Raw genomic sequence first — 25,430 nt, 5'->3', positions numbered from 1 at the left:
CAGTCTTATCAGCGATTATCGCTCCTGTGCTTTCACATGATCGCTCAGTGAATGGGGGCGGAGCGAGTCGGAGGTCACTTACGCCCGTCTCCATTCACAATAAACAGGCATCCGTTCGTAAATGAATGATTGACAGTTTGCACAGATTTTTATGCCTGCCCAAAATTGAATGACCAACAAACAAATTATCGTCGGCTTATTATCGTACAGTTGCTGGCTGCATTCACATTTAACGATTATCATTCAGACTTGCATGATCCGAATGCCTGGGCGTTTTATAGGCACAGAAAAAAATAAGTCTCCTAATGGGATTAAAGAAAATATAAAGTCTATTACACAAAAGTTAGAAAAAAAAATTTGAGATACCACGTTAGCAGAAAAGCTTACAAATCGAATTTTTTCTGGTTATCCATTAAAGGTATCACCTCTATAATATTTTATTATTTTTTATACAAAAGAATTCACAAAAATAAAAACAAACCGCAAAAGAAAAAACACTTTTTTTTCTCATTAATCATTTAACAAAAAGGTAAAACATTATTGGATATCCTCACATTGTTAACAACTCGGACAATAAATGCATTAGGGCAGTTGCGGAGAACAGTATTTGCCAAAAATAGATTTTTTAAAAAAAGAATTTTTTTCATGCATCTTATAAACAGAGAAACAAAACAAAAAAAACAAACAAACAAACAAACAAAAAAAATCACAAATATTTTACTATAAGGCTGCCTGCACACGAGCGTTCCGGATTCCGCTAGCGGATTTTCACGAGCGTATGGTACCTAAATGTGCTTGCGGATGCGTGAAAAATCACGCGCGGATATACGCGGATGTGTTGCGGGAAAAAACGCGCAGAAAAACCAGCAGACACCCCTTATTGTAAACCCAACCCCTACAGAACTGCCCATTCCTTGGAAAAAAGCTTAAAAACCAACACCCAGACTCCGTTTTGTCCCTCTTGCTTGTGCGAGCACCGTTAAATTATTCTGGCAACATGCTTTCACCCGGTGAGCAGATGTCTTTGTGGGCATGGTTGATCCATGTAACTTTTTTCAGGCGCTTCTCCAGCGTGACTTTATTTCAGTCACTGCAAAAAAATTCACAAGAGGAAGGCCGCCTGCACACGGGCGGAAATCCCGTGGCGGGATTTCCGCCGCTGAAAGTCTGCATAGGAGTGCATTACAATACACACTCCTATGCAGACGGCCGCGGTTTGGCCGCGCGAAATCTCGTGTGGCAAACAAACCGCGGCATGTCCTATTTTTGTGCGGGGCTCGCAGTCACCCGGCCGCCGGCTATGGTCTGCGCATGCGCCGGCTGCGCGTCAGCCGGCACATGAAAGAGCCGGGGCCGCCAGGCGCGGGTGAGTACGCGCTCGTCACTGCAAGCTCTCGGGTCGGGTCCCCGACCCGCTCGTCTGCAGGCGGCCGAATTCATTACTACAGATTTTGCATTCTTAGATCCTGCATTGGCAAGAAATACTACCTATCTCCCTCTACAAATTTGCCTGTGAAGCTCTGTGCTGTGTGTTGGGACGCCTCCTACCATGCCTACTTCCTGTAGTCATAGCAACCAGTGACTCCATCCTCAGCTGCACTGCGGATGTACTGCGTGAAAAAACGCACCCATTCCCTTGTATTGGAGGCTTCACGCGCAGAATCCGACCCAAATTAGAACAGGTCGCAGATTTTTTCACGCGCGTGAAAAAACACGATACAAATCCGTCCGTCTGGGGACAACTGCGGATCCTCATAGGAGTATATTGGCTGCGGTCTGGGGCAGATAATGTGCCTAAAATAACGCGCTGGAAATTCCGTTCGTGTGCAGGCACACTTAGGCCGGCTTAACACAGATGTGTTTGCATATGTATTGGGAGAGCACAGAGGTCAATGGGTTCGTATATATTTGCAGATTTTGGCGCGCGCATTTTGGTAGTACAAAAAAAAGATAGAACATATTCTATCTTTCTGCATATTTGCGCACCAAAGGTCCCCATAGAAGTCAATGGAGGGTATGCAAATACGTGCACGATATGCAAGGAGATGCGTGAAATACCGCAGAATTCCGCTGAAAATAGAACACATCTGTAACTAATTTAGCAATTTTAATCAGTGCAATTGATAAACAATCCCTGTGGGCAGAGAAAGTGCAGTAAAATATGCCGATACAAGCACAAAAACGCAATGTTCATAATGTCCTAAGGTGCATGCAATTGCGCTTATACCTGTGTGAAGCCTCCCTAAGGCCCAGTGTCCACGGGTGGATCAGATTTCACATATAAGAGCCCTCATTGGAATCCAACCCTGCCCGCGGCTGAGGACACTGCTTACCCGTCAGGTCTTCTACGTTCCTGTCCGGGTCTTCTATTTTCTTCACTGCAGATGCGTGGGGAAGCGTCGGCCGCCGCACATGCGCAGTGGAGTTTGTTTTTTAAACTCCTGCTTTCCTGCGGAATTCACGGACCATCCACAATTCAATTACGGACAGGAAGTGAATCAGGCGACTTCTATTGACTTCAATGGAAGCCGTCCGTGTGGGAACCACACTAAAATAAAGCATGCTGCCATTTGTTTTCCAGACCAAAAGGTCCACAAATCAAATCTGCATGCTTTAATTTATGTGCGGATGCCCATGCTTCGCTATGGCGGCTTGACTTGCGGATCTTCTGTGTGGGTGACCCGTGTGGATTCCGCAAATGAGATCCACCAGTGGACATTGGGCCTAAGGCTGGCCATACAGATCAAATGTATATTGGCTGAACCCACCAATCATCTAACGTGTATGGGGGCCTCCCAACTCTCCCTGACGGCAGATTTCCGTTGAGGGATATAAGGATCTGGCAGATGGATATCATCTGCCTGATCCTTTTTATTCTCAGAAGGGTATAAAATGCTGCTAGATACCTCTTTCTCCCCTCTCTACATTCAAAGCACCTGGGGGCGCCAGGCAAGATGGCTTTTAAATGAAAGACAGCTTCATTTATACGGAACCCAAATCATGCCTGCAAAAATCTAAAATACCTTCCACAAACGAAACCCTAGGCGTCTAGTAGTACCATAAGGCAGCCACCAAAGATCGCTGTGCAGCTTGCAACCTGACAATCTAACTGAAGTCAATGCAGGTCATGGTGCAACTCACAAATTGCAAGAAATTGGTCATAGTTGGGTTTCTTGTGATTGACTGATCGCGGTAACCTGCAAGCTATACCACCACCTGCATTAACGTCAATTAGACTGCCAGTTCACAGGGCTAACACAGTGATATCAGTCACCATATAGCCCTAGCCTTTAGCTGTAATCAATCATAAAATTCCACATCCACCAACAAGGAGATGACTCTGCTGACCTTGTCCCAGACTACACAGTAAAGCTGATAAGTGAACTGCAGAAAACAAAACTGTAGGAACTAAAATGGTTCAGTTTTTTATATGAACACTCACCTTAAAAGAATGGAAAAATTGAAATAAACCAACATTTTCTGGTAACACATTCCCTGCAATATCCAACGGTTCAGAAAATTCTATAATTGTGGCCTGTCAGCAATCAGACAAGAAGCACATCTCAATTTATCGTATTTTTAAAATCATCATCTTACTGCAAAGTAATAAAAGGCCCAAAACTGCTATTCACAAAAAAGTGATTTGAACCCTGAACCTTCAGGGTTTTAGTAATTACGGAGGAAAGAGTCCAGACTTCTAACATCCTAAAAGAAAAACTAGATTTAATCCAAAGTGCATACAGAGCTCCCAGTAAAAGACAAAACGCCTGAAGTAATTAATTGTAATGGGGCTTGTAAAAAATTTTTTTTATATTGTTTCAGACAATGCTTTCAGCTGTTTAGACAAAAGCGGCCATTAAAAAATGTGCTGTGATTTCAGTGCAAACGCTGTAAATGCAGTACGGAGGAATGCACAGTGCGGGCGCACATCAGCATTGCATAGAGCAGACTTCAAGTTGTCTGTCAAGCATGGTTACAGTGTGAGACTTGTAAGTAGCATGCTAATGATAGCTCAGCCCTTCAGGAATACATAATCAGACCTCAGATGCAGCAGCAGAGGACTCCTCTCACCCTCCCAACCGCCCAGGAGCACATAATTTATAGCTCACTTTGCAGACCTCTCCCCGCATCCTCCACCACCACTCCCCCTCAGCGTTAAAGGAAGTCTGTCACCTATTTTTTTCTGTGCTCTAAACTGAATGCACTGTACAAGGTGCGATCTTAAGTGGAATCCATAAATATCTTTATTTCTGTTCTGCGTGACTCGATTCTGTTTATAGCACAAAAAAAATAGATGACAGACTTTCTTTAACTCCTGCTTCCCTGCTCAATGCTCCACACAGTAGGGCGATGACTGACACCCCTAAGGGTGCATTCACACGCCGTCGATTCTCTGCAGATCTATAGAACATTCTACCGCTTCAATTTGAATTCAATTGAAAGGGTGAAATCCGCTGCAGATCCGCATCAAAATCTGTAGCAGGTCAGTTGCATGTGAACGCACCCTTAGGCCTTATGTCCACGAGGACAGATCCGCAGCGGGTCACCCGCACGCGTGATCCGCGCCCCATAGGGATGCATTGGACACCCGTAGGTAATTAAATACCTGTGGATGTCATTTTCCCTTGAGGCCAGGATTGCACGTGCGGGAAATCACCCGCAGCATGCTCCATTTTAGTGCGGGTCTCCCGCTTCTATTGAAGCCTATGGAAGCCGTCCGCATCCGCGGCACACCCGCAGCTGAATTCCTGCTCTCCGGACCGGGAGAGCAGGAGTTCAAAAAAAAAAAAGAGAGAGTGAGTGCACGGCGCATGCGCGTGGCACTCTGCCGCGGGACGAGCACATCTGCCGGGCCGAAGAAAGAAGATCCGGCCGCGATGGAGGGCAGATCCGCAGCGTCCGGACAGCTAAGTAATGCTTATTTTTAGGCCTCATGTCCGCGGGAAAGGAGGGACCCTCTGCGGGATTCTGATCTTCCCCGTGGACATGAGGCCTTAGGCTGGGGCTGCAGAGGAACTCGTGGCTCAGGCTTTCTTGGTTATTTCCATTTCTTCTCAAAGTCCAAAAACTTACCGAGAGGCTTTGAAAATATTGTCCCTAGTGTCTGTCTACCTGAGTCAGGAGACTGGAGGCGTCTCACTGGTGCCAGGGACTGTTGGGAGGAACATACATTTTGGTGGTGCTATGCAAGGCTCTGTTCACATGTACTCAAAAGTTTTACGACGTTCAGCTGTGATGGGAGGCGAAGAATGGAAATGACTAAAGTACCAGACGGGCACTTCACAAGTTTACTCCAAAATCTAAGGTTATCCTGAATCCACAACACAGGGAATAACTTTATGACTGGCGGGAGTCTCACCAATCCCAAGAGCGTGGATGCTTACTGCAGGGAGGAGATGGAATGGAGCAATGGCGGTGCAGCTTAATTCACTTTTATCGGGACTGCTGGATTAAGCCAAGGTGCAAGCAGTCGGCAATTTATGTCAGCCCTACTGAAATGAATGGAGCAGCAGTCGCGCATGCTCTGCCATCTCTCCATTCAATATGACGTCACTGGGAGTGGGAGAAGCATCCCGGCATGGCGAGAACATAGAACCCCCATTCTCAAGATCAGTGTGGGGGGAATCTCTGCAGCGAGACCCCTAAAGATAATAAAGGTATTCCCCATCCTGTCGCTAGATGGACTCCTCTGACTATAAAAGCTCATTCACATGTAGCATATTTACATATATCAATACGTAGCATATTGATGCAACTGAAATACACCTACACCCCGCGTATTACCTTTTATTTTACGCGCATCATAAAAGATGTAAAGCTGCTCCCATTGATTTTAATATGGGCTATTTTGGTGAAAATACGAACCAAATTAGGACATGCTTTTTTTTTTTTAAAGAGACTGAAATACGCCGATAAAAGCGCAATTGTGAATTAGTCTATAGAAATCAATGGGCTTTTTATTCGCTGTGTAATTTGCTGTGTATTTACGCTCTTGTGAATTAACCCCGACAGGGTCATTCGGGCTGCGCTCGTGCCGTCCGGCATCCTACCGGCAAGTACAGTGTAGCACGCTGCTCTATTCTGTCCGTGGCTTTGCATTGTTCCGGAGATTCCCACACAGATGTGAACTTGGACTAAATCAATGCTAAAGGGGAGCAGTCGGCACTGCCGGGCATAGAACAGCACATATAGCAACACAAGACGCGGCTTCCATAATGGATTTGGTTATGGCTCCCGGAGAACGTAAAGCTTGAGAAATGATGTGTTACGATGTCCGGTACTGCATGCTACCGGATGGCGACCGATGCGGAGGGCCTGCACTGTCTCTGCGGCTCGCAGTCCATCTCATTGGACGTCATTCACAGGGCGAACAAAGTCTCATACATGTGTCGTGGATCACGTACAGGTGCATGTACACATCGTTGGGCCCTTTGGTGGGCAGTGAGCTGTGCATGCGCTGCTCCCGTTGCATATGCTAAATTTCGATCATGCTGTGGATGACTCCTACCCTGTTTCCCTGAAAATAAGACATACCCTAAAAATAAGACATAGCATAATTTTCCAGGATTTTTGAGGATGCTTGAAATATAAGCCCTACTCCAAAATTAAGCCCTGATAACAGTTAATTTAAAAAAAATGTCCAGGCAGCTATACATGTAAAAAAAGTTAAATCTTTTTGAGCAAAAATTAATATAAGACACTGTCTTATTTTCGGGGAAACACTGTATCTCATCCGCTTCATCAAGGCCGCAAGTCTTTAGGGGTGTAGAAGTCAATCAGATGAATTAAACAACACCTCACGCGACACGACCGCACGCCGCAGTTCACAATAACTTGTAGCCGGCCGCCATGGCGATTTTACTACTTCAAAATGGCGGCACTATTGCATTACCCGACGCCGTCGCACATCGGTGAGGCTCTTGTTGCTGCATACATTGGTCCTTCCTCTTTACCATGACATATTTAGCGCAGTCGTCGTACGCGTTTTCTAGAAATCATTTTGATTTTAAAGCTTTTACGTTTTCGCAGCGCTCACCGGCCCGCGTACGGTTGTGAAAGTAAAGACCTATTCTACGCCAAAAGGCCTGTACTACTGGCAAAATCTTCGGCAGGTCGGTCGGATCGTTGCTGCGAACGGTTTACCTCAGCTCAGGACCCTACAATAAGGCCGGTCTCACACGCCCGGATTTGAAAGGCGGATTCCGCGATTGTCGCGAGGGAGAGAGAAAAATTTCAAATTAATATTTCGCCTAGATGGTACTTTATGTCGTTCGCTGCTTGCTAGAGCACACGTGACCATTCGCAATTCGTTTCCGCAAACGATCACAACGGAATCTGACCCATTCGTGTGAGCCTGGCCTAAAGCCCCTCGCCTACAGCCATTTTTTTTCAGCGCAGCGCTAAACACGGTCCAAGGCTCCCATTGCTTTCAATGGAGCCTCTCAGACACGCGCTCGATCGCGGCGCTGGATGGCACTTTTGAGCGCTGCCTGTTCTATTTTGCGCGTTTAGTGTACCTCATCAATAATGGGGTATGCTAAAGCCGCTTTCGGAGGCAGATGCTCCGTCTCCGAAAGTAAAAGCGCGGCAGTGCGCCGCAATTTCAATTGCGGCGCTCATGTGTGATAGGGCCTTAAGAGTCCAACTGGCACAAGCTATAATCAACCGCAATACTCCGATGCGTTGATCGCACACGCTGCCCTAATCAATGCATTTTTTTTTAATAGCGGCGATCAGCCATTGACTTCCAAAGTAGGATATCATTGAGACTCTGTGCAACCTAAAAATACCTCCCCCTCCTCCTAACTGCGCCAGGAACCTAATGCGTCCAAATTAACTTTTACAATAAGAACCCCTCCCTGTATACAAGTGCTCTGCAGGCTTTATAATTATTAATACCCCCATTAATTACCTCAGCAAACTGCTGAGGTGAGAGAAAAAAATAGTGCGCCCCTTGACACACCGGTATCCCTCCGCCCCTCAGCAGTCGGGCGCTCTTTCTACCATTCCTTCTCTGTTATCCCCCGCCCCCTCCTCATCACTTCTCCCCCGTGTCCTGCAGTCACAACACGACCCATGCAAAACGGCGGCCTGTGCTCCCCGCCCCCTCCCTTATCATAAATATATAAATTATGCTAATTAACAACATTGCATATTAATAAAAAACAGGCTAAAAACCCCATTTTTCCTCGTCTACCCTTTCCCCTTCATTGATAATGAGCCGTAAAGCTGGCTGTGAGAGGCAATAACTGGGGGGAGGGGGTTGTACTCACCCGTCAGGCGGCTCCGGGCGGCGGGATTAATGCTCGTCTTGCCTTTGTGGTTGGTCTCACGACTCCGGTGACCCGGGACGGCTCATTATAAATTCGCCCGTCACCGCGCACTTGCAGCCGGGGCTCCGCACAATGGGGGGATTTGCATGGATAACGAGGGCTCCGGTCCGCAGCAGGACACGGCTTATTAATAATTAATCACGTCGGTGCGCCGGTGTTGTGCGGGCACCGGAGGCCCGGGCGGTGCACCGTAACACGGCCCAATACACAAATCCGCCGTCTCCGCTTATAAAGTTCAATGCAGTTTTTACATGAACATTTTTTTGCAGCTGCGTCATGAACATAATATATGCAGGACGAGCGCAGCATACTGAGGCTGAATATGGAGTGAGGAGCAGGGGGAGTGCTGCGGCTCTTAAAGGACCCGCCACCTTTAGGCTGAATATGGAGTGAGGAGCAGGGGGAGTGCTGCAGCTCTTAAAGGACCCGCCACCTTTAGGCTGAATATGGAGTGTGGAGCAGGGGGAGTGCTGCAGCTCTTAAAGGACCCGCCACCTTTAGGCTGACTATGGAGTGAGGAGCAGGGGGAGTGCTGCAGCTCTTAAAGGACCCGCCACCTTTAGGCTGAATATGGAGTGAGGAGCAGGGGGAGTGCTGCGGCTCTTAAAGGACAGCCCACCTTTAGGCTGAATATGGAGTGAGGAGCAGGGGGAGTGCTGCGGCTCTTAAAGGACCCGCCACCTTTAGGCTGACTATGGAGTGAGGAGCAGGGGGAGTGCTGCGGCTCTTAAAGGACCCGCCACCTTTAGGCTGAATATGGAGTGAGGAGCAGGGGGAGTGCTGCAGCTCTTAAAGGACCCGCCACCTTTAGGCTGACTATGGAGTGAGGAGCAGGGGGAGTGCTGCGGCTCTTAAAGGACCCGCCACCTTTAGGCTGACTATGGAGTGAGGAGCAGGGGGAGTGCTGCAGCTCTTAAAGGACCCGCCACCTTTAGGCTGAATATGGAGTGAGGAGCAGGGGGAGTGCTGCAGCTCTTAAAGGACCCGCCACCTTTAGGCTGAATATGGAGTGAGGAGCAGGGGGAGTGCTGCGGCTCTTAAAGGACAGCCCACCTTTAGGCTGAATATGGAGTGAGGAGCAGGGGGAGTGCTGCGGCTCTTAAAGGACCCGCCACCTTTAGGCTGACTATGGAGTGAGGAGCAGGGGGAGTGCTGCGGCTCTTAAAGGACCCGCCACCTTTAGGCTGAATATGGAGTGAGGAGCAGGGGGAGTGCTGCAGCTCTTAAAGGACCCGCCACCTTTAGGCTGACTATGGAGTGAGGAGCAGGGGGAGTGCTGCGGCTCTTAAAGGACCCGCCACCTTTAGGCTGACTATGGAGTGAGGAGCAGGGGGAGTGCTGCAGCTCTTAAAGGACCCGCCACCTTTAGGCTGAATATGGAGTGAGGAGCAGGGGGAGTGCTGCAGCTCTTAAAGGACCCGCCACCTTTAGGGTGAATATGGAGTGAGGAGCACGGGGAGTGCTGCGGCTCTTAAAGGACCCGCCACCTTTAGGCTGACTATGGAGTGAGGAGCAGGGGGAGTGCTGCGGCTCTTAAAGGACCCGCCACCTTTAGGCTGAATATGGAGTGAGGAGCAGGGGGAGTGCTGCAGCTCTTAAAGGACCCGCCACCTTTAGGCTGAATATGGAGTGAGGAGCAGGGGGAGTGCTGCAGCTCTTAAAGGACCCGCCACCTTTAGGCTGAATATGGAGTGAGGAGCAGGGGGAGTGCTGCAGCTCTTAAAGGACCCGCCACCTTTAGGCTGATGCCCACCGGCGGGGTTCTCACGCGGAATTCCGCAGCTCTTCGATTCTAGAGCTTTCTGGCTTCCAATGCCCGCATGTGGTATTTCGACGCATATTTCTACCGCAGGAAATAAACCGCCGCATGTCGTATTTTATCGCGGACCCGCCGCCGCAGAGCGCCATTCATTCCATCGGAAGCATTTTTGACGCTGTACACAGTGAACGATATCAAAAGTAAATGGCGCAGCGCAAGGGACCAATTCAGAAAAGAATTTACCGCGGTGCGACCGAGCGGGTCTTCTGAGGAGATACCTGCACGACGAAGGATTTAATATGGCGCAGTCGTCGTAACTTAGTTTGCATATGTGATTTCAAGGTGTATTTTTGATCCCTTAGTACGGCTCTGCTATTGCAAAGTGATTGATGCAGCAGAGCCGAATGCGTCAGTTCTTGGGAATAGCAGAGCTGTATTCGCAATGGGTGTGTAGTTGAAAAAGCGTACTCAACGGTCTTGCTGCTATGGCTCTGCTATTCCAAGTGATTGATGCAGCAGAGCTTAATGCGCCAGTTCTTGGGAATAGCAGAGCTGTGTTTGCAATGGGTGTGTAGCCAAAAAAGCGTACTCGGCGGTCTTGCTGCTACAGCATTGCTATTCCAAAGTGATTGATGCAGCAGAGCTGAATGCGTCTGTTCTTGGGAATAGCAGAGCTGTATTTGCAATGGGTGTGTAGCCAAAAAAGTGTACTTGGCGGTCTTGCTGCTACAGCTCTGCTATTCCAAAGTGATTGACACAGCAGAGCTGAATGCGGCAGTTCTTGGGAATAGTAAAGCTGTATTCGCAATGAGCGGGTAGCTAGAAAAGCGTACTTGGCGGTCTTGCTGCTACAGCTCTGCTATTTTAAACTGATTGATGCAGCAGAGCTAAATGCGTCAGTTCTTGGGAATAGCAGAGCTGTATTTGCAATGGGCGTGTAGCCAGAAAAGCGTACTCGGTGGTCTTGCTGCTACAGCTCTGCTATTCCAAAGTGATTCACGCAGCAGAGTTAAATGCGTCAGTTCTTGGGAATAGCAGAGTTGTATTCACAATGGGCATGTAGCCGAAAAAGCGTACTCGGCAGTCTTGCTGCTACAGCTCTGCTATTCCAAAGAGATTGACGCAGCAAAGCTGAATGCGACAGTTTTTGGATATAGCAGAGCTGTATTTGCAATGGGTGTGAAGCTGAACAAGCGTACTCGGCGGTCCTTCTGCTACAGCTCTGCTATTCCGAACTGATTGACGCAGCAAAGCTGAATGCGTCAGTTTTTGGGAATAGCAGAGCTGTATTTGCAATGGGTGTGTGTGTAGCCGAAAAAGCGTACTTAGTGGTCTTGCTGCTACAGCATTGCTATTCCAAAGTGATTGATGCAGCAGAGCTGAATGCGTTCTTGGGAATAGTAAAGCTGTATTAGCAATGGGTGTGTAGCTAGAAAAGCGTATTCAGCGGTCTTCTTGCTGCTAGAGCTCTGCTATTCCAAAGTAATTGACACAGCGGAGCTAAATGCGTCAGTTCTTGGGAATAGCAGAGCTGTATTCGCAATGGGCATGTAGCCGGAAAAGCATACTCAGCGGTCTTGCTGCTACAGCTCCGCTATTCCAAAGTGATTGACGCAGCAGAGCTGAATGCGTCAGTTCTTGGGAATAGCAGAGCTGTATTCGCAATGGGTGTGTAGCCGAACAAGCTTACTTGGCGGTCTTGCTGCTACAACATTGCTATTCCAAAGTGATTAATGCAGCAGAGCTCAATGTGTCAGTTCTTGGGAATAGCAGAGGTGTGTTCGCAATGGGAGTGTAACTGAAAATATGACGCGGCGGTCTTGCTGCTAGAGATCTGCTATTCCAAAGTGATTGACACAGCAGTGCTGAATACGTCAGATCTTGGGAATAGCAGAGTTGTATTTGCAGTGGGCGTGTAGCCGAAAAAGCGTACTCAGCGGTCTTGCTGCTACAGCTATGCTATTCCAAAGTGATTGCAGCAGAGCTGAATGCGTTAGATCTTGGGAATAGCAGAGCTGTATTCGCAATGGGCCTGTAGCCAAAAAAGCATACACAGCAGACTTGCTGCTACAGCTCTGCTATTCCAAAGTGATTGATGTAGTAGAGCTGAATGCAGCATTTTTTGGGAATAGCAGAGCTGTATTCGCAATGGGCTACAAAAGTGAATTTTTTTTTCTTTTCCCTGTTTTTTCTGTTTTTTTCACCACCACCCCCGAACATCTATTGCATGGTCAGATGACACTCAGCTTTTCTTATCTGACCCTCTCATATCACCCCCCACCCAGACTGTCACCCCTTCCCCCTGGCAGTATTGTCTCTAGGTGATTGAGATAGAAATTACTGAAAAGCGTAGCAAGAGTCAACAAATTTTAATGAAGGCTGTTTCTCTTTCTCAACAGTGTAATGCCTAATTTAGACCCAACGATTATCGCTCAAAAGTTGCTCAAAATACATCTTTTGAGCAATAATCGTTATGTGCATTTACACGGCAAGATGATATTTCAAAATTAGCTCAAACGGCAGTTTAAGTGACAGTTTTGAGCGTTCACTTTGCATAAGTGTGTAAATGAAGGCTCACGCTGTATGCAGAAGACAAGTGGGACCGCTATCTTCTGCATACAGCTGTTTTCTTCTCCGAGCACTCGGGTGGTATACAGCTGAGCGCTCCGAGCAGGGTATGCAGAACATGGGCAGCCCCACAGTGATTTTCGGGGAAGGGTTTTAAATATAAGCCATTCCCTGAAAATCATCCCTATCAAGTGTAAAAAATAAAAATATATATATATACTCACCTCTTCACCGCTGTCGGGCTTAGCCATGTCCCCACTTCTTCTCCCTGCATTGCTCTGACGTTCTTTCATTAGGCTGGGATTTAAAATCCCTGCCTGCTGAAAGAGCTGCATCTGATTGGCTGAGCGCTTAGCCAATCACAGGCAGCGCTCAGCCATTCATTGAAGTCAATGAATGTCCGAGCGCTGCCTGTGATTGGCTGAGCGCTGTGACCAATCAGAGGCAGGTCTTACCTGTCATTCATCGAATGGCTGAGTGCTGCCTGTGATTGGCTGAGGTGAGTATATATATATTTTTTTTTTTTTTTACACTTGATAGCGCTGATTGTCAGGGAAGGGCTTATATTTAAAGCCCTTTCCCAAAAAATCACTGCAGGGCCTCTTCGTGCAGGGTATGCAGAACACAGCTGGACCGCTGTCTTCTTCATACTCTGTCTGTGTTCACTGAGCGGGATGCCAGCTAAAACAATAGTATCAACTGTATCCCGCTGAGAACTCGGGCGGTCCTGATAAGACTGGCTGTTCACTTTTAGCTTGCTGAAAGAGAACGATCAGCGACTCGTTAACGAATACTGCACGATGTCCATGCAGTTAGACCCAACGATTCTCGCTCAAAAGACGGCTTTGAGATATTTCTGAGAGAGAATCTTTGGGTCTAAATGGGCCTTAAGCGACAGCTTGGAAGACAATGCAGTGACGGAGGAGGGGGAGCAGTCGGAAGCTGTCCGTTCCCCCCAACAAGCGTCCACAGAGGACACTGCCATGCCTTCCAAAAGTTTGGGGGCTGCAGCAGAGGTGACATCTGCAGTGACTCCCAGTGTACCTCCAAGAAGACGAGCAAGGACTGCTCAAGAAGATGGGACAAACCTACAGATTCAATTACAAGGGGAGGTACTGGAATCTCTACATGCTACATGCTGCCCGAGACAGCTGTGATGGTTTTGACATGCTTGTGGCGGCGCAAATGCGAGAGATTCCGGTAGAGTAGCGCCAGGAAGCACAAGTGTTTATGCTGTATTTGCTGCAGATGGCGACTCCACCCAATTCACCAGCACAGCTCCATGCTGAAATAGACAATTATCGGCATAACCACATTCAACGTGCAGTCAGAAATGTCATGCCACGTCCACCAACACCCCAAGCAGCGCAATTCCTGCGGAAACATCCTCAGGGTCAATATTTGCAGTGTGCTCTGTATATTGATGCTATGAACGCTATGTACGGTCCTTTAGGACAAGGGCACCCTGCACCACTACCTCCTTCATCAGCATCATCGCCGTTCAGAGCAGCACCTAGTGCCACACCTGAGCGTCACCCGAGTGAGTTCAGCCAGACTGGATCGGGCAATGTGGCGCCCTCTCAAGAGCGTAGATTTCAGAATCTGTAAAATATGTCACATTTTGCTTTTTTTTTACCAGTTTCTCTTGCAATTTTCAAAAACGGTTTCTTTATGTTTTGAAAGTCCATATTTAAATTATTTGTTTTTATTTTTTTTTTTAATTATTTTCTATTGGGACAAACGTTTGTAATATTTTTTGGCTTTGCAGAACTTTTGAAGGACTTTTGTCAGTTGCTTATTGTCAGGCTCCAACACACACATCAATAATCCACAACACTTTATACGGTGAGCAACCACTAGCGCTCTCCAACAGCCTCCACCCGCATCCCACTGGGATTCCCAGAAGGATATGGGAAGAGGGAGTTATTAACATGAGGGCTTATTCAGACCACCGTATATCGTCCGGGTATTCACGCCGGCCGATATACGGCGTCTTTCTCTGCAGGGGGAGGAGGCTGGAAGAGCTGGGAGCAGTGCTCTGAGCTCCTGCCCTCTCTCTGCCTCCTCTCCACCCCCTCTTCGCCCCTCTCCACTATTTGCAATGAGAGGAGGCGGGATGGGGGCGGAGCTAATTCTCACCATTCGAGAGGTAGTGGTGCAGGGTACCCTTGTCCTAGAGGACCGTACATAGCGTTCATAGCATCAATATACAGAGCGCACTGCAAATATTGACCCTGAGGATGTTTCCGCAGGAATTGTGAAGGCGCTGCTTGGGGTGTTGGTGGACGTGGCCATAGGCCATAGGCAGCATCCAGCATCTCAGCTAGCCTACGTGTACATAATAAACTGGATACTTTGTCTATAGATGCATAGGCTGGCTGAGACGACATCTTAGCACATTGGGAGGCCGGCCAGTATCCTCCCTCCCCGGGCCAGACCTTCTCGATGACGCTGTATGGACAGACCCCCATCGCCAATCATGTTGTAGCTTTGTAACAGGTGCAGAATATGATGCCATACATGGAGAGGCTGTATACAGTACAATAGGAAAACAATTCTTTACTAAGTGCTTGGCAACGTGCCTCTAAAGAGAAATTATATTAGAAAAAAAAAAAATTAGGAACAGCATGCACAATTTTGTAATGTATGTAAAACAGTAGGAAGCAGACAGTTTCCACATACGTAGATAACCTATGGCAGTGCTTAATATAGGAACGTGAAAAATACAATGCACTGCAATACTCATGTATTGCAGTATATTGCAGAAGCGATCAAACAATCGCAAGATCAAGACCCTTAGGTCTCCTTCATGCTGGCGATTGCGATTTTGCCACAAGAAAATCATGGCAAACTCGTGTCTTTATTCCCGTGATTTTTGAGCGGCAGCGCTGCTTTTTTTATGATTTTTTCAATTTTTTTTGTTTAGTGTGAAAGACAATAGGACTTTCTAATGTTAAAAATGCATCGCGCAAAAATCGCAAGTTCGTGCGTTGTAATGCAGTAAAAAAGAGGCACCATAGGGAATCATGGGCGATTACAAAAATTAATCTGAAAACGCTGAAAGATAGGACATGCTGCAATTTGTTTTTTTATCGCAACATCGCATGAGTTAAAACATTGCAAATGTGAAGGAAATCATTGACAATCATTGGTTTCATAATTCTGCATTTTCACTCACTCTCGAATCACGCAAAAATCGCACAATTTTATCACCAGTGTGAAGGCACTCTTATGGGGACTAACAATTAATGTATAATTAAAGTTAAATCAATTTAAAAAAGAAACATTTTCCCCATTTTTCACACAAAATGATAAAAAAAGACATAATTGATAATTTGGGCTTTTTCGTACTAGGTGGTGACAAAGTATAACATTTAAAAATACATAATGCCAGAATATTAACCCCTTAGTGACGAAGCCTGTTTGCGCCTTAGTGACGGAGCCAAATTTTGGAAATCTGACATGTGTCACTTAACATATAACGCCGTGAAGGCTTTACATATCCAAGTGATTCTGACATTGTTTTTTCGCTACATGTTGTACTTCATTTAGGTGGTAAAATAGACCCATAGATTTTGTGTATATTTATTAAAAACCCCAAAAATGGGAGAATTTTGAAAAAATTGTCATTTTTTCACGTTTTCAACTATAATATCTCAAATATGTGCAAACATACTGTACAAACTTTTGCTCAGATATATATTTCCATCTGTTCACTTTATTCTGGATGCACGTTTGAAAAACTTTCGTTTTTTTTTAACCATTTAGGAGACGTACAAATTTAACATTACTTATCAACATTTTGAGGAACGCTTTATTTTCCGGCACCAAGCCAAGATTGTAAAGGCTCATAGGTGTCAGAATTATAGATAACTCCACAAATGACCCCATTTTAAAAACTACACCCCTTAGTGTATTCACTGAGGGGGGTCAGGAGTATTTTGACCCCACAGTTTCTTTTCAGGAATTAATGCAATTTAGAGTAAAAAAAATAAAATTTCATATTTTTGCAAATATGTAATTTTTAACACAGAATTTTTTTCTATAGTGCACATGAAAACGAGGATTTACACCTCAAAATGCATACCCCCGTTTGTCCCGTGTTCAGAAACATACCCATTGTGGCCCTAATCTTCTGTCCGTATGTACAACGGGGCCAAAACCGAAAGGAGCAGCCGGTGGCTTTCAGATCAGACATTTTGCTTGAAGGCGTTTTAGGCCCCATTGGTCACTCGAGCGGCCAAAACGATAGAGAACCCCCACAAATGACCTCATTTTGGAAACTAGACCCCTTAGCGCATTAATCTAGGGGTGTACTGCATATTTTGACCCAACAGTTTTTGAATGAAGCAAAACAAAGCAGAAGGAAAAAATTAAGATTTTTGTTTTTTTTATCAATTATGTGATTTTAAAAACATTTTTTTTTGGATAGCAGACATATAAATGGAGGCTTTCACCCAAAAATGGATACACCCGTTTGTCCCGTGTTCAGAAACATACCCATTGTGGCCCTAATCTTCTGTCCGTATGCACAACGGGGCCCAAACTGGAAGGAGCAGCGGGTGGTTTTCAGAACAGACATTTTGGTTGAAGGCGTTTTAGGCCCCATTCCCCACTTGCAGACCCCGTGAGCGACCAAAACGACAGAGGACCCCCACAAATAACCCCATTTTAAAAACTAGACCCCTTAACGCATTCATCTAGCGGTGTACTGCGAATTTTGACCCCACAGTTTTTAAATGAATCGAAGCAAAGCAGAAGGAAAAAATTACGATTTTTGTTTTTTGGGCAATTATGTAATTTTAAAAATAGGTTTTTTTGTATAGCATACATAGGAATGAAGATGTTCAGCCCAAAATGTATACCCCCATTTGTCCCGTGTTCAGAAACATATGCATTGTGACCCTAATCTTTTGTCTGGATGCACAACGGGGCCCAAAGTGAACGGAGCGTCAAACTTTAACTGTCTTTTGACTTTTACGTGACCGAAGACCGCTCACCGCGGCCCCCCGTGACATCGCTAAGCTCTAGGCTACCTTTAGTAGCCAGGAGCAAGGAGATTTTAAATTTTCTCTTGCCCTCCCCAGCTTCTGCGCTTGCGTCCGCCATTTTGGCGACGGGCCCATGCGCCAAAACTGGGGGAAGGTCCGCGGATAAGGATCCCATCAGGGAACCTCGCTGGTGGCCTTATTTAAGTAATTTCACCTCCCCTCATGGATCCGATCCGTGATGGGAGGTGAAAATTGAGCTTTTTTTTACTTTTACGTGATCGCCGTTATCCATTGGATAACGGCGATCACGTGACTGGGAAACGCGTACCATGACACCCCATTAAAACTCCAGGCTCTTGGCTACATTTAGTAGCCAGGTGCGGGGAGATTTTAAATTACCGCGCCAATCTGCGGCTTTTGCGCCTGCGTCCGCCATTTTGGCAACGGACGCTTGCGCACAAGCCGGGCAAGGTCCGCGGATAAATCTGGGGGCTTAAGGTACCTAATTTCATCTCCCCTCATGGATCATATCCATGAAACAAACTTTTTATCTTTTTTTTTACTTTTACATGATCGGGAACCGCATACAGCGGCTCCCGGTGACAGCTCCCTGCTCTCGGCTACTCATTCTAGCCGGGAGTAGGGAGCTTTTAAATTTCCCGGGCCTCCCGGCTCTCTGCGCATGCGCGTGACGTAATGCGTCTGGCGCTCGTGCGCAGATGCCGGCGGCAGGGCTCGGGAGAACAGTGAAGATGCCGGACGCTGCGGAGGACCGGGGGTGAGTACTCTCAGCTCCCCTTACGGATCCGATCCGTAAGGGGAGCCGAAACTTTAATTGTTTTTAACTGTGCATCGACTTTAACGCGATCGCCGGTATCCGTTGGATACCGGAGATCGTGTTACCGGGGGTGGGGTCCCGTGGCCCGGGATGACAGCTCCATGCTGTCGGCTACCTCCGGTAACCGGCAGCATGGAGCTATCACGTCCTGAGCCTGCAGGGCTGTCATTCCTAGAGGATGCATAAAACTACGTCCTCCAGGACGTAGAATCCCGATGGGGCCGTCGTTAAGGGGTTAAATATAAAGTAATTAAAAAGTCATGTGTGCCCAAAAATTGTAGAAATAAAAACTACAGCTCTTCCCCTCCAAAAATTAGCTCTCACACACTGGCATCAGCAGAAAACTAAAAGTAGACTACAAAAAAAAATTTTCTTTTTAAACATTTTTCTGTTTTTATATTTTGTATAGTATTAAAGGGGTTGTCCCGCGCCGAAACGGGTTTTTTTTTTTTCAACCCCCCCCCCCCCGTTCGGCGCGAGACAACCCCGATGCAGGGGTTAAAAAAGAACACCGGAGAGTGCTTACCTGAATCCCCGTGCTCCGGTGACTTCTTACTTACCTGCTGAAGATGGCCGCCGGGATCTTCTCTCTCGGTGGACCGCAGGGCTTCTGTGCGGTCCATTGCCGATTCCAGCCTCCTGATTGGCTGGAATCGGCATGTGACGGGGCGGAGCTACACGGAGCTGATCTCTGGCACGAGCGGCCCCATTCAGAAAAGAAGAAGACCCGGACTGCGCAAGCGCGTCTAATTTGGAGCTTAGACGCTAAAAATTAGACGGCTCCATGGAAACGAGGACGCTAGCAACGGAACAGGTAAGTGAAAAATTTCTTATAACTTCTGTATGGCTCATAATTAATGCACAATGTGCATTACAAAGTGCATTAATATGGCCATACAGAAGTGTATAGACCCACTTGCCTTCGCGGGACAACCCCTTTAAGGGCTTATTCAGACGACCGTATATCGGCTGGGTTTTCACGTCGGCCGATATACGTCGTCTCTCTCTGCAGGAGGCTGGAAGAGCCGGGAGCAGTGCTCTGAGCTCCCGCCCCCTTTCCGCCCCCTTTCCACCCCCTTTCCACCCAGCTGCACTATTTGCAATGAGAGGAGGTGGGGTGGGTGTGGGGCTAAGCCTGGGAATTAGCTCCGCCCTATCCCGCCTCCTCTCATTGCAAATAGTGGAGAGGGGGTGGAGAGTTGATTGTTTCTTTATAACTGTTTTTATTAGGTTTTATAAATAGTACAAAGTACAAACTTACAATAACCAAAAGCCAAAAACGTTTCACAGCATATTGAAGAAAGGCATTTGAAAATCAGTATCACTTTCTTGTATAGACATAGAAATAATTGTATCCAGCCAACTAGGACTAGTACATCGCATCATACTATAGAGACACTTGTAGGTGGAAGAAGGTTATATCACGTCACTCCCGCTAATTTGCCTGTTATTTGTATGAAGTTTGTCTATCTATCGCTGTTCATTGATTCTCCACTATCTTAGTCTACCCAGCTGGTTTGCATCATGCAATTTAAGATACCTTGAGGTATTCTTGAATGACTTCATACATTCTATGACCTCTTGTGTGGTGAAACAATGAATTACTCATTGAACGCACGTCATTCAAAAAAAAAAAAAATTGGAGCCCGTGACTCCACCCTATGTTCTAATTCCAATCTTTCCATATACTGTAAAAAAATTGTTTGAGTTGGTGTGTTAGGTTGGTGAGTTTTGGAGTTAGCGGATGTTGCCATTGTGTTAATAGAAATTAACATATTCTTATTATAAGGGCTTATTTCGACGTGCGTATATTGACCAGGTTTTCACGACCGGCCGATATACGCTGTCCCTCTCTGCAGGGGGAGGAGGCGCGCCGGGAGCAGTGCACTAAGCTCCCGCCCCCTGTCCGCCCCTTGCCACTATTTGCAATGGGAGGGGGCAGGGTGGGGGAACTTAGCCCCACCCAGTCCCGTCCCTCCCATTGTAAACAGTGGCTAGGGGCGGAGAGGGGACAGCAGCTCAGTGCACTGCTCTCTGCCGCCCCCCCCCCCCCCTGCAGAGAGGGACAGCGTATATCAGCTGGGCGTGAAAACCCGTCCGATATACGCACGTTGGAATAAGCCCTAAGAGTAGCAGGGATCAAACGTCTTGATTCTAGTTTAGTCGGGAGAAAATGCAATATAAAGACCTAGGGTGTCCATTGTAGTATGATTTTTTCACCCTGTGTAATAGTAGTCTTATCTCTGTCCAATATCTTTTGAGTTTCGGACAGCTCCATTTATTGAGTTTTTTGGGGGGAATTGGGTAAAAAAAGAAATTCTGTCATTTGTTTTTTGGATTTAATTTTTATGATGTTCATTGTGCAAAATAAATTTATTCTCTGGGTACCAGCGATACCAAATTTATACGGGTTTTTTTTATTTTGTTATTTTTGTACACTAAAACACTTTTTTTTAAAGTTTTGCTTTTGTGTCACTGCATTCCAGGAGCCCTAATATTTTAATTTTTCTATAGATGGAGCTCTATAAAAGCTTGTTTTTTGCAGGATGAACTCATTTATTCAATTTTTGGAAACATATAACATTTTGATTGTTTTTTATTCCATTTTTTTTCTAGAGGCAAGATTGACAAAATCTGCAATTCTGGCAGGTGGGGTTTTGACATTTTTTATTGTTTTACTATTTTTTAAACTTTTTATTTTTGTCCCACTAGGGGGCTTGAGTATCAGCATCTTTTCAGAGCCTATAGGACAGATTCAGCATAAAATCCCAGACAAAATAGTGCAGTATGCTGTGCAATTTCATCCAAGAAAATGTTGGTTTGAATACAGGAAGGCAGATAGACTGGATAGTCAGTGGGGTCTACATGTGTCTGGAAATTCTGGTATTTTCGTTGTTCAGCTCTAGTGACAGAGCCGAACAACAGACATAGACAGGAACTGCAGACACAGATGTGAATGGAACCTTAATCTACATATATTATATATACTAGCTGATATACCCGGCTTCGCCCGAGTTAATTTGGTACTGGTGTTTATCTGGTGTTCACACGGAAAATCTTATGAAGTCGTGGTTACTTTAGAGATACTGAGGAAAAACATATGTTCACCATTTTGCATAGTTCTCTGCGTTACCCAGGAAACACCAAGTGGAGGCAACCATGCGACGTTTCCTTTATATAAAATGACATCAGGAAGTGAGAGAATTAGATTACGTACATAAAATTTGGACACTAATTCTTTTGTGCATAGAATTGAATAATCGAGTTGGGACCCATTAGCTTTTCCTACTTATGACATAATCAATGCTCGTGCCAAATTTCCCGTTTCTATGACACCGGAAAGTGAGAAAATTACATTCCGCACGTAAAATTTGGACGCTAATTCTTTTGCGCATAGAATTGAATAATGGAGTTGGGACCCATTAGCTTTTCCTATTTATGACATAATCAATGCTCGTGCCAAATTTCCCGTTTCTATGACACCGGAAAGTGAGAAAATTACATTCCACACGTAAAATTTGGACGCTAATTCTTTTGCGCATAGAATTGAATAATGGAGTTGGGACCCATTAGCGTTTCCTATTTATGACATAATCAATGCTTGTGCCAAATTTTGAGTTTCTATGACACCGGGAAGTGAGAAAATTAGATTATGTACGTTAAATTTCGATGCCAATTCTTTTGCGCTAGAATTGAATAATCGAGTTGGGACCCAATTACTTTTCCTATTTTGGAGATAATCTATGCTTGTGCCAAAATTCATGTTTCTACGACATTGGGAAGTTGGAGAACTTTTGGCGAGTCAGTCAGTGAGTCAGTCAGTGAGGGCTTTCGTCTATATATTTATATATGTACACACACACGTACATATATACACACATATATATATATATACACACACACATATACATACATACACACAGTATAAAGGTGAAAGCCCTCACTGACTGACTGACTTGCCACTAATTCTCTAACTTCCCAGTGTTGCACAAACATCAAATTTGGCAGGAGCGTTCTTTAGGTCCTAATAGGAAAAGTAAAGTGGTCACAACTTGATTATTCAATGCTAAGTGCAAAAGTTTTGGCAACCCTATGTAATGTAACTTCGCGATGTCGTACAAACATGAAATTTGGCACGACCATTCTTTAGCTCCTAAATAGGAAGAGTAAAGGGGCTACAACTTGATTGTCCAATGCTAAGTGTAAAAGTATCGGCACCCCTATGAAATGTAATTTTCCGGTGTCATACAAACATGAAATTTGGCATGAACATTCTTTAGGTCCTAAATAGGAAAGGTAAAGGGGTCACAACTTGATTATTTAATGCTAAGTGCAAAAGTATTGGCACCCCTATACAATGTACCTAATCTAAGTCTCTAACTTCCCAGTGTCGTACAAACATGAAATTTGGAATGATCATTCTTTAGGTCCTAAATAGGAAAAGTAAATGGGTCACAACTTGATTATTCAATGCTAATTGCAAAAGGAAGTGCACCCCTATGTAGTGTAACTGTTTGGTGTCCTACAAGCATGAAATTTGACGCAAGCATTCTTTAGGTCCTAAATGAGGAGAGTGGGAGGGTTGGCACATTCTGCAGAGGGACATCGGTACATGCAGTCTGAGGAGAATCTAATGCTCCTCTATGCTTATATATATTTTATTCCTCGGTTACTCTAAAGTAGCCTTGACTTCATAAAATTTTCCGTGCAAACAACACGTAAACACCTGTATCATAATGACTCGATGGGGGGAGGGGGGTATATCAGCTAGTTAAACATATGTATGAATATTTATACATTATACATAATGCTGTTCAGTAAAAATGCAAAGCTTGTATAGCAGGTGCAGCACATTCACACAAAATAAATATGACAAAACTGTGTCTGGTGCTAATGAATTATTCTGGAATTTACCAAAGAGCGTTTGAAGTGAAGCTCCACCATTGATTAGCATAGTCATATATTCAGTTAATGCAGGCTCTGTAACCATTATGTATACTCATTGTAAAGAAAAATAAAAAATATCAAGCACCTAGAAGTCGAATGAAACTTTCTATGTGTGATTATATTGTTGATATAAGTAAGTGATTACAATACCAGAGCAAAAGGATAACTTGTTGAAGAAAATAATGTGATACAGGAAAGCATGGAGGCATGCAGGTTCCATATGGTATCCTGCAGCATATCGGTCCACATTGGCTGTAACTGAGCCTCTAGATTGTGCAGACCCATAGGCTGTTAAAGATAGCAACCCAGATTGTCCCATACATGTTCCATTAGCAAAAAATCTTGTGACTGGGCAGCCACGGAAGTGTGGCAACATTGTGGAGGCTTCCTGTGAGCCCCTTGTGTCTGCAGCATGGCATTATCTTGTTAGAACATGCCTTTTGGAAGCCGCCATGAGAGGAACACATGTGGCTGCAGAATGTCGTGAACATAATCGCTGAGCTGTCATTGTCCCTCGTACCACTACTCAAGGTGACAGGCTGTTGTATGCAATGGTCTCCCAGACCATCACACCAGCAGTGGGGACAGTGTGCCGCTTCACAGTGAAGGCAGGATTGAGGCGCTCACCCCTAGGTCTCCAGAAATGAACATGGCCATTGTTAGTGCCAAAACTAAACCTGTAATCTTTGCTGAAGACTACCCTATTCCATTCCGTAGCAGTCCAGTTTAGTTGTTTACAACACCACTGCAAATGGAGGCGATGGTAGGTGGCAAAAGCAGTACATATAATGGGCGCCGTGAGACTAAATGTCCTTTAGCTAAGCGCCTGGAAATGGTTCTGACATACATGAGCCTGTAATGATGGTGCTGCCTGTCTTTAGATGGCAGACAACTAAACAATTGGAGCTGATTGTGATTGCCAGATGATGAGACAATACTCTCTATTGGTGGTCTGTCAAAAGTGTCTTCACTGGCAATTCATTGATACGACCATCCAGCTTCTCGCATTCTACTAATGCATACCCTCACAAACTCTGTTAACTGGGTGAAATCTTTTCTCAGCATCGTAATAGCATCTAGCGGTCAACAAGTGCTACACGAGCAGAATAAGGGGCACACTAGACACAAGTAGCCTGTGGCGTTTCTGGCTCTAGGTTTGGAGCCGCAAGTGTGGTAGCCATGCAGGTCCAGAGAGTAGTCAGAAGAGAGCTAGGAGTCGGCAACAGGTGGTCTTGGGTTGCGGTACTAAGAAGAAGGTGGGTATCATCAGGAGGAAAACCGGAGGTCGGTATTGGTAAGTCTCAAGGAGCGGTAAAAGGGAGGAGGCGGATATTGTTGTCACGAGGAAAGCCAGAGGTCAATATCGGTAAGTCTCAAGTTGCAGTACAAAGGAAGAGACCGGTATGGTTGTCAGGAGGAAAGCCAGAGGTCGGTATCGGTAGGTCTCAGTTAGGTTTGTAGAGGAACAGGCAGGAGAGGAACTTGACTAAAGCTGTGCAGCATAATAATTATGCACTTGAGCAGTGGCTGAGTCAGGCTTTTATAGTTAGCCTAATTTGAATTGGACGGAGATAGAACACAGGATCAGGCCAGGGAACATGGGATCATTACTATGCTTTAGCAGAGGAGCTGTCCAGGGGCTGGATGGCTCAGCAGGGAGAGCTGTCAGCTGGAGTACAGGAGGGTCCCAAATTCGATCCCTGACATAGCCTCTGAGAGACTTTTTATAGGCTAAGGGCCACTTTTAGTACCACAGATGGCAAGACCGCTCATCTAATCATTTACATATCTATCTGAGATGTAACTGCATGACGAGTTTTGCAGCAAAATGACTACTTCTAGGTTCTTGATTTTCTTTTTTACAAAGAGTTATCTTCATGACAGTATTTGCATTATTCACCTGTTTTTTTTTATTTTTTGCACCATGTAGAAAAAATTGTTACATTCTGGAAACAGTTAAGTTGCAGTTAATGGATATATCATTAATGGATATA

At 45.6% G+C, this 25,430-nt stretch overlaps 1 protein-coding gene across 2 annotated transcripts in view; it reads right to left on the bottom strand.

Moving 5' to 3' along the window:
• The window catches only part of POU6F1 (POU class 6 homeobox 1), a 62,372-nt gene extending 53,729 nt beyond the window's left edge, over positions 1 to 8,643 (bottom strand). For both annotated transcript variants that reach the window (XM_066584373.1, XM_066584374.1), the window contains exon 1: positions 8,274 to 8,643. The gene's annotated coding sequence lies outside the window, so the exon portion shown is untranslated. The remainder of the gene's footprint in view (positions 1 to 8,273) is intronic.
• Positions 8,644 to 25,430: the final 16,787 nt, after the last annotated feature.

This window comes from Eleutherodactylus coqui, chromosome 1, assembly GCF_035609145.1.
Source record: "Eleutherodactylus coqui strain aEleCoq1 chromosome 1, aEleCoq1.hap1, whole genome shotgun sequence".
Classification (NCBI taxonomy): domain Eukaryota; kingdom Metazoa; phylum Chordata; class Amphibia; order Anura; family Eleutherodactylidae; genus Eleutherodactylus; species Eleutherodactylus coqui.
This window is presented reverse-complemented; position numbering and strand designations above follow the sequence as displayed.